At 46.9% G+C, this 7,500-nt stretch overlaps 1 protein-coding gene across 1 annotated transcript in view; it reads right to left on the bottom strand.

Moving 5' to 3' along the window:
• The window catches only part of LOC139748214 (nephrin-like), an 81,029-nt gene that overhangs the window by 69,854 nt on the left and 3,675 nt on the right, over positions 1–7,500 (bottom strand). The gene's annotated exons all lie outside the window — the stretch shown is intronic.

Below are 7,500 nucleotides of genomic sequence, written 5' to 3'. Positions count from 1 at the left end.
TATTATTATTATTATTATTATTATTATATTATTATTATTATTATTATTAGTATTATTATCATTACAATTATCATTGTTATCATTATCATTATTATTATAATTACCATTATTACTATTATCATTATCATCATTATTATTATCATTATCATTATCATTATTATTATTATTATTATTATTATTATCATTATTATCATTATTATTATTATTATTATTATCATTATTATCATTATCATAGGATGATGGTTGCATTTACCATTCTGTATATATCATAATATCATCACGAAATCAAACTCCTCTCTCTCTCTCTCTCTCTCTCTCTCTCTCTCTCTATATATATATATATATATATATATATATATATACATATATATATATATATATATATATATTTTTTTTTATACTTTGTCGCTGTCTCCCGCGTTTGCGAGGTAGCGCAAGGAAACAGACGAAAGAAATGGCCCAACCCCCCCCCCCCCCCCCCCCATACACATGTATATACATACGTCCGCACACGCAAATATACATACCTACACAGCTTTCCATGGTTTACCCCAGACGCTTCACATGCCTTGATTCAATCCACTGACAGCACGTCAGCCCCGGTATACCACATCGCTCCAATTCACTCTATTCCTTGCCCTCCTTTCACCCTCCTGCATGTTCAGGCCCCGATCACACAAAATCTTTTTCACTCCATCTTTCCACCTCCAATTTGGTCTCCCTCTTCTCCTTGTTCCCTCCACCTCCGACACATATATCCTCTTGGTCAATCTTTCCTCACTCATCCTCTCCATGTGCCCAAACCACTTCAAAACACCCTCTTCTGCTCTCTCAACCACGCTCTTTTTATTTCCACACATCTCTCTTACCCTTACGTTACTCACTCGATCAAACCACCTCACACCACACATTGTCCTCAAACATCTCATTTCCAGCACATCCATCCTCCTGCGCACAACTCTATCCATAGCCCACGCCTCGCAACCATACAACATTGTTGGAACCACTATTCCTTCAAACATACCCATTTCTGCTTTCCGAGATAATGTTCTCGACTTCCACACATTCTTCAAGGCCCCCAGAATTTTCGCCCCCTCCCCCACCCTATGATCCACTTCCGCTTCCATGGTTCCATCCGCTGCCAGATCCACTCCCAGATATCTAAAACACTTAACTTCCTCCAGTTTTTCTCCATTCAAACTCACCTCCCAATTGACTTGACCCTCAACCCTACTGTACCTAATAACCTTGCTCTTATTCACATTTACTCTTAACTTTCTTCTTCCACACACTTTACCAAACTCAGTCACCAGCTTCTGCAGTTTCACACATGAATCAGCCACCATATACACATAAAATATCATCATCATGAAGTCAAACTGCCTCCTCTCTCCCTCTCTCTCTCTCACTCTCTCTCTAGTCACATGGAGAGAATGAGTGAGGAAAGATTGACCAAGAGGATATATGCGTCAGAGGTGGAGGGAACGAGGAGAAGTGGGAGACCAAATTGGAGGTGGAAAGATAGAGTGGAAAAGATTTGGAGTGATCAGGGCCTGAACATGCAGGAGGGTAAAAGGCGTGCAAGGAATAGAGTGAATTGGAACGATGTGGTATACCGGGGTCGACGTTCTCTCAATGGTTTGAACCAGTGCGTGTGAAGCGTCTGGGGTAAACCATGGAAAGTTCTGTGGGGCCTGGATGTGGAAAGGGAGCTGTGGTTTCGGTGCATTATTACATGACAGCTAGAGACTGAATGTGAACGAATGGGGCCTTTGTTGTCTTTTCCTAGCGCTACCTCGCACACATGCGGGGAGAGGGGGTTGTTATTCCATGTGTGGCGAGGTGGCGATGGGAATGAATAAAGGCAGACAGTATGAATTATGTACATGTGTATATATGTATATGTCTGTGTGTGTATATATATGTATACATTGAGATGTAAAGGTATGTATATTTGCGTGTGTGGACGTGTATGTATATACATGTGTATGTGGGTGGGTTGGGCCAATCTTTCGTCTGTTTCCTTGCGCTACCTCGCTAACGCGGGAGACAGCGACAAAGCAAAGGCGGGTGTCTCGAGTTAGGCCCTCTCGCTCGAAAGAATTCCATCACGTCCCTGCTCCTGCATGGAGCGCAGCCTCGAAGGTGAAAGAGCTTCATGAACAGGGTCCTGAGGCTACACACACACACACACACACTGCAGTAAAAGGTGACAGAGACAGAGGGAGGGGAGGCAACACTGTTACCAGGTTCGCCAGGCAACCCTGGATGGGTATGGCAACTGCCTCAACCCTGCCATAGTACGGTGTCTGAGCATGGCAACTGCATCAACCCTGCCACAGTACGGTGTCTGAGCATGGCAACTGCCTCAACCCTGCCATAGTACGGTGTCTGAGCATGGCAACTGCCTCAACCCTGCCATAGTACGGTGTATGAGCATGGCAACTGCCTCAACCCTGCCATAGTACGGTGTCTGAGCATGGCAACTGCCTCAACCCTGCCACAGTACGGTGTCTGAGCATGGCAACTGCCTCATCCCTGCCACAGTACGAGGCATGAGTATGGCAACTGCCTCAACCCTGCCACAGTACGGTGTCTGAGCATGGCAACTGCCTCAACCCTGTCACAGTACGGTGTCTGAGCATGGCAACTGCCTCAACCCTGCCATAGTACGGTGTCTGAGCATTGCAACTGCCTCAACCCTGCCATAGCACGGTGTCTGAGCATGGCAACTGCCTCAACCCTGCCACAGTACGGTGTCTGAGCATGGCAACTGCCTCAACCCTGCCACAGTACGGTGTCTGAGCATGGCAACTGCCTCAATCCTGCCACAGTACGAGGCATGAGTATGGCAACTGCCTCAATCCTGCCACAGTACGAGGCATGAGTATGGCACGTGACGGATCCCTGCCATATGACGAAATCCAACGTGGGGGGGGGGGGAGAAGCTTGCCTGACATGTGACCGGCAATATGAGAGAGAGAGAGAGAGAGAGAGAGAGAGAGAGAGAGAGAGAGAGAGAGAGAGAGAGAGAGAGAGAGAGAGAGAGAGATAATGAATGCGGCGTTGGAGGAGGGGTGGGGTGCTGGGAGACCAGACCAAGGCTGACTGGCAAGTGGATTCGGCAGTAATTGGCACACCTGCTGCCTGGGCGTTGCAGTTGGCACCACTGACTTGTTCCGACGGTGTTTGCATATAAACTGTATGACTGTAGGGGGTGCCCTACTGTATGACTGTAGGGGGTGCCCTACTGTATGACTGTAGGGGTGCCCTACTGTATGACTGTAGGGGGTGCCCTACTGTATGACTGTAGGGGGTGCCCTACTGTATGACTGTAGGGGGTGCCCTACTGTATGACTGTAGGGGGTGCCCTACTGTATGACTGTAGGGGTGCCCTACTGTATGACTGTAGGGGCACGAACCGTATACACATACTCTGGTGTCCCAGGATCGAACCCCGAGCCCATTTCCACCACCAGTCAACATCAACATCCTTCCATCCAGCTGTGTTTACCTGCTGAACCAGCTGGCTCATCTCCACCACCTGATATAACGCGCTGAACCATCTTTCTGATCACCACCTGTCATACAACGCTAGACGAGATCATCTGTCCTTAATGACTAGTTTGGTGCAAGGTCATTACGCATGCGTGATCGGGCCTCGACTAATCAAAACAATCCAAGGGTCTGTTCACTGTACAGTTCCTCAGTGTAATTACATTCACAATATAATCAGGTAATGTCATCTCTTACATCAATCCACAACCCCTATCTCCGAGGCAGAGCTTTCGTATTTCCACTTATATGTAAAGTTCCTTGGTCTTAACTAACTATTTCGAGACCTTGAGGGATATATATATATATATATATATATATATATATATATATATATATATATATATATATATATATATATATATAGTCTTTTTTTAATACTATTCGCCATTTCCCGCGCTAGCGAGGTAGCGTTAAGAGCAGAGGACTGAGCCTTTGAGGGAATATCCTACGAGTCCACAGGAAAATGAAACATGATAAGTTCCCAACTGCACTTTCATGTCATAATCACATCATCAGGGGAGACACAAGAAAGAGATATAAGTCAGTTGATATACAACGAAGAAACGTAGCTAAGACGCCATATGGTTGTATATCAACTGACTGTTCTATTTCTCTCTTGTGTCTCCCCGATGGTGTGATTATTACACGAAAGTGCACTTGGGAACTTACCCCGTTTCATTTCCCAGTGGACTCACCGGAATCTACTTGATCACGTGCTCAATTGTGATCCTTATATATATATATATATATATATATATATATATATATATATATATATATATATATATATACTCCCTGCGTGTCGTAGAAGGCGACTAAAAGGGAAGGGAGCGGGTGGCTGGAAATCCTCTCCTCTCGTTTTTAATTTACCAAAAGAAGGAACAGAGAAGGGGGCCAAGTGAGGATATTCCCTGAAAGGCTCAGTCCTCTGTTCTTAACGCTACCTCGCTAAAGCGGGAAATGGCGAATAGTATGGATGGAATGTGTGTGTGTGTGTGTGTGTGTGTGTGTGTGTGTGTGTGTGTGTGTGTGTATACACGTTACGGTCTTAAAAAAAAAAAGATGTACACATGGTTAAGCACTGGAGAAATTATAATCAATTTAGTCTTCTTTTTCCCCTCGAATAACTCGGTCTCACGCAGCTCAAACCACAGAATTTTCCTCTCCGCCTTGTGAATGCAAGTATGTCCAGGTCAGAGAGAGAGAGAGAGAGAGAGAGAGAGAGAGAGAGAGAGAGAGAGAGAGAGAGAGAGAGACAGAGAGAGAGAAAGAGAGAGAGAGAGAGAGAGAGAGAGAGAGAGAGAGAGAGAGAGAGAGAGAGAGAGAGAGAGAGAGAGAGAGAGAGAGAGAGAGACTTCATGGCACTATCATAACTTCCCAACTCCACAGAAAAGGGGAAGAGGGGGAGGGAGGGCCACAGTTTCTACCCCCCTCCCATCACCTCACCTTGAGCAAGGAGCAATCAACCTCCCCTCCCTCTCCCTCTCCCCTCAACCCTGATCTTCCAACAGTACCACTTCCCCTCACTCCTCCCCCGTGTGGTTCACATGGGGATGAACCCCGGTCATGTCACCCCGCACGCCACTTGCTCCATCATACCCCCGTGTGGCAGAAGGGCAGGTCACTGTGGGGCGGGCAATTGAGGGTTGGGTTGTGGGGGACTGGGTGACCCAATGAGGAGAGGCTGGGGTGAGTAATTAAGGGGTGTGGCTACGTAATTACGAAGGGTTCTGGACAAGGAAATAAAGTGTTTTGTTAAGCAAAGAGGTGTCTGGATATGTAATTATGAAGACTAGGGGTAAATTATCACCTCGTGGGGTTGTAATGAGCTAATCGAATAACTAATTAACAACAGCATCGGTAATCAAGAAGCCCGGACAGACAGACACGGGTATATAAAAACGAGCGCTCGACAGCAGCATTAATTACAGGATCTAATAAGCGTAATTATGAACTCTGAGGGGGAGGGCTGGGCTGGGGGAAAAATGATGGTTCCCAGTCAAGTAATCATGAAGACTGCCATCACTCCTCGTCTGACGGGACTTGTACACACACTGACCAGACGAAGCAGCAGCCACTACTTGCACTAGGAGGGACCAGTCACACGCAGACACCTCACATCAGCAGTGGTCGAGGGACAGGGCACACACACACACACATGGACGCAACGTGATGATGACGGGCGAACACGGGACATACAGAAGTGTGAGGACCCCCCCAAAATAGCAATCAGGCACAAAGCTCTTGGATTCCACGCTTCTAACAGGGAGATGGGAGAGACCCACCCTGGATGTGTGAGCAGCCACCCGCGAAACCTGGGGCGAATGAGCCACCTGTATACACAGTACACCTCCTTACGAACTCACAAGACAAATAGAACTGTATATCCCCTATAAGATCCTCACTCAACTTCGGAAGACTTTGGTATATTCATTACAGTGGGTGTAGGGGTGTGTGGGGTTGGGTGTGTGCGTGGCGTCATCAACGACAGACGGGTGGATACGATATGTTCAGCGGGAGTACATCATGGCTGGGCCACACTGCAGTGTTTTGATAGTGGAGAGAGAAATATCGAGGGACACACACACACACACACACACACACGGCAAGATACATCTACATCACATCAAAACTTGTGTGTGCTGTGTTCAACAACAGCAGCAGAAGCAGCGTCTCCAGGCAACCGATCACTTGGTTTAAAGGGGGTGTGTGGGGTGTGGGGAGGGGAGTGCCGAGGACCCTGGTTTAATCTCCATATCAGTGTTCTGATCTGTGGAAGGTAATTAAGGCGGCTTCACCTGGACTCTACCGGCCACTCGCAGGGGAAGAGGAGGAGGAGGAAGGGAGGGAGGGAGGGAGGGAGGGGTTGGTGGGAGGGAGGGGTTGGTCGGAAGGAGGGAGGCTACCCCCAGGGAGGATGGTTGTCTCCTGGTGGTGAAGGGAGAGACGTGAGATGAGCCAAGATATAATATATCTTATTCTCAGACGCAGATAAGCTTGATAGTCCATGTGAGCTGGCACGTGGGACATGTTGCTGGAAACAGCATTCAAGAAATCGTCGAAAAATACGGTGTGTGTGTGTGTGTGATGACGAAGGAATGGAGGAAGAGAGCAGGGGTCGTGTCCAACTTTACGAAAGGAGATCGAGAGATCGACCTAAGTCAAGAGATTGGACTTGCTCGTGAGTGTGTGGTCTGTAGAAACATCGGTAAAGATAATCCAAGAGCAAAGGTGAGGCTGTCTAAGTGAGTGAGAGACAACAAGGGGTCAATGAAAGGTGGTCGTGTGTAACACATCTCTTTCACATTTCTACGAGAGAGTGAGCTCTGCTTTCATAGAGAACGGTGGATGGGGTGGACGGTGTGTTCCTGGACCGCCTGAAGGAGTTAGATACTACAAAACATTGGAGGCTGGTCAAGCAGCTGGATTTTCAGGCAAGTATAAGGATTTGAAAGCTACCATAAAGGAAGGGACCAGAGAACGCATGTCACAAGAGCTTTCTCGTAATGGGTTGATGTTAACACTAGGGTGTTACAAGGTCTGATCTTGGAGTCCAATTTCTTTAAGATCTGTGTTAATGACATACCAGCCAGACCAGACCTGCACACATGTTTGTAGATGATGCCAAGATCATGAGAGAAGCTAGGAATGACGGAGGATAAATACCATCTTACGAAAGGGTTTCAACACTGAGGATGTGGCGGAAGAAATTCGACCCGGGTTAATTAAAAAATGGTTAGGAGGAAACACGAAGATAAAAGGCCGGGACATGTGTACAGCAAAGCGGGGAAATAATATACAGGAAGATACATGTGTCAGAGGGGCTTGCAAGTTGACATGACGTCACGAGAATGGTAAAGGAAGCGATCTGTTTGTTGGCAAACACCAAGACTGCTTTATAGTGCCAATACATACACGGCCAAATGCTCAGCTGGCTCTCTC

This window comes from Panulirus ornatus, chromosome 73, assembly GCF_036320965.1.
Source record: "Panulirus ornatus isolate Po-2019 chromosome 73, ASM3632096v1, whole genome shotgun sequence".
NCBI lineage: Eukaryota > Metazoa > Arthropoda > Malacostraca > Decapoda > Palinuridae > Panulirus > Panulirus ornatus.
Note: the sequence above shows the minus strand (reverse complement) of the source record. Positions and strands in the feature narration are given on the sequence as shown.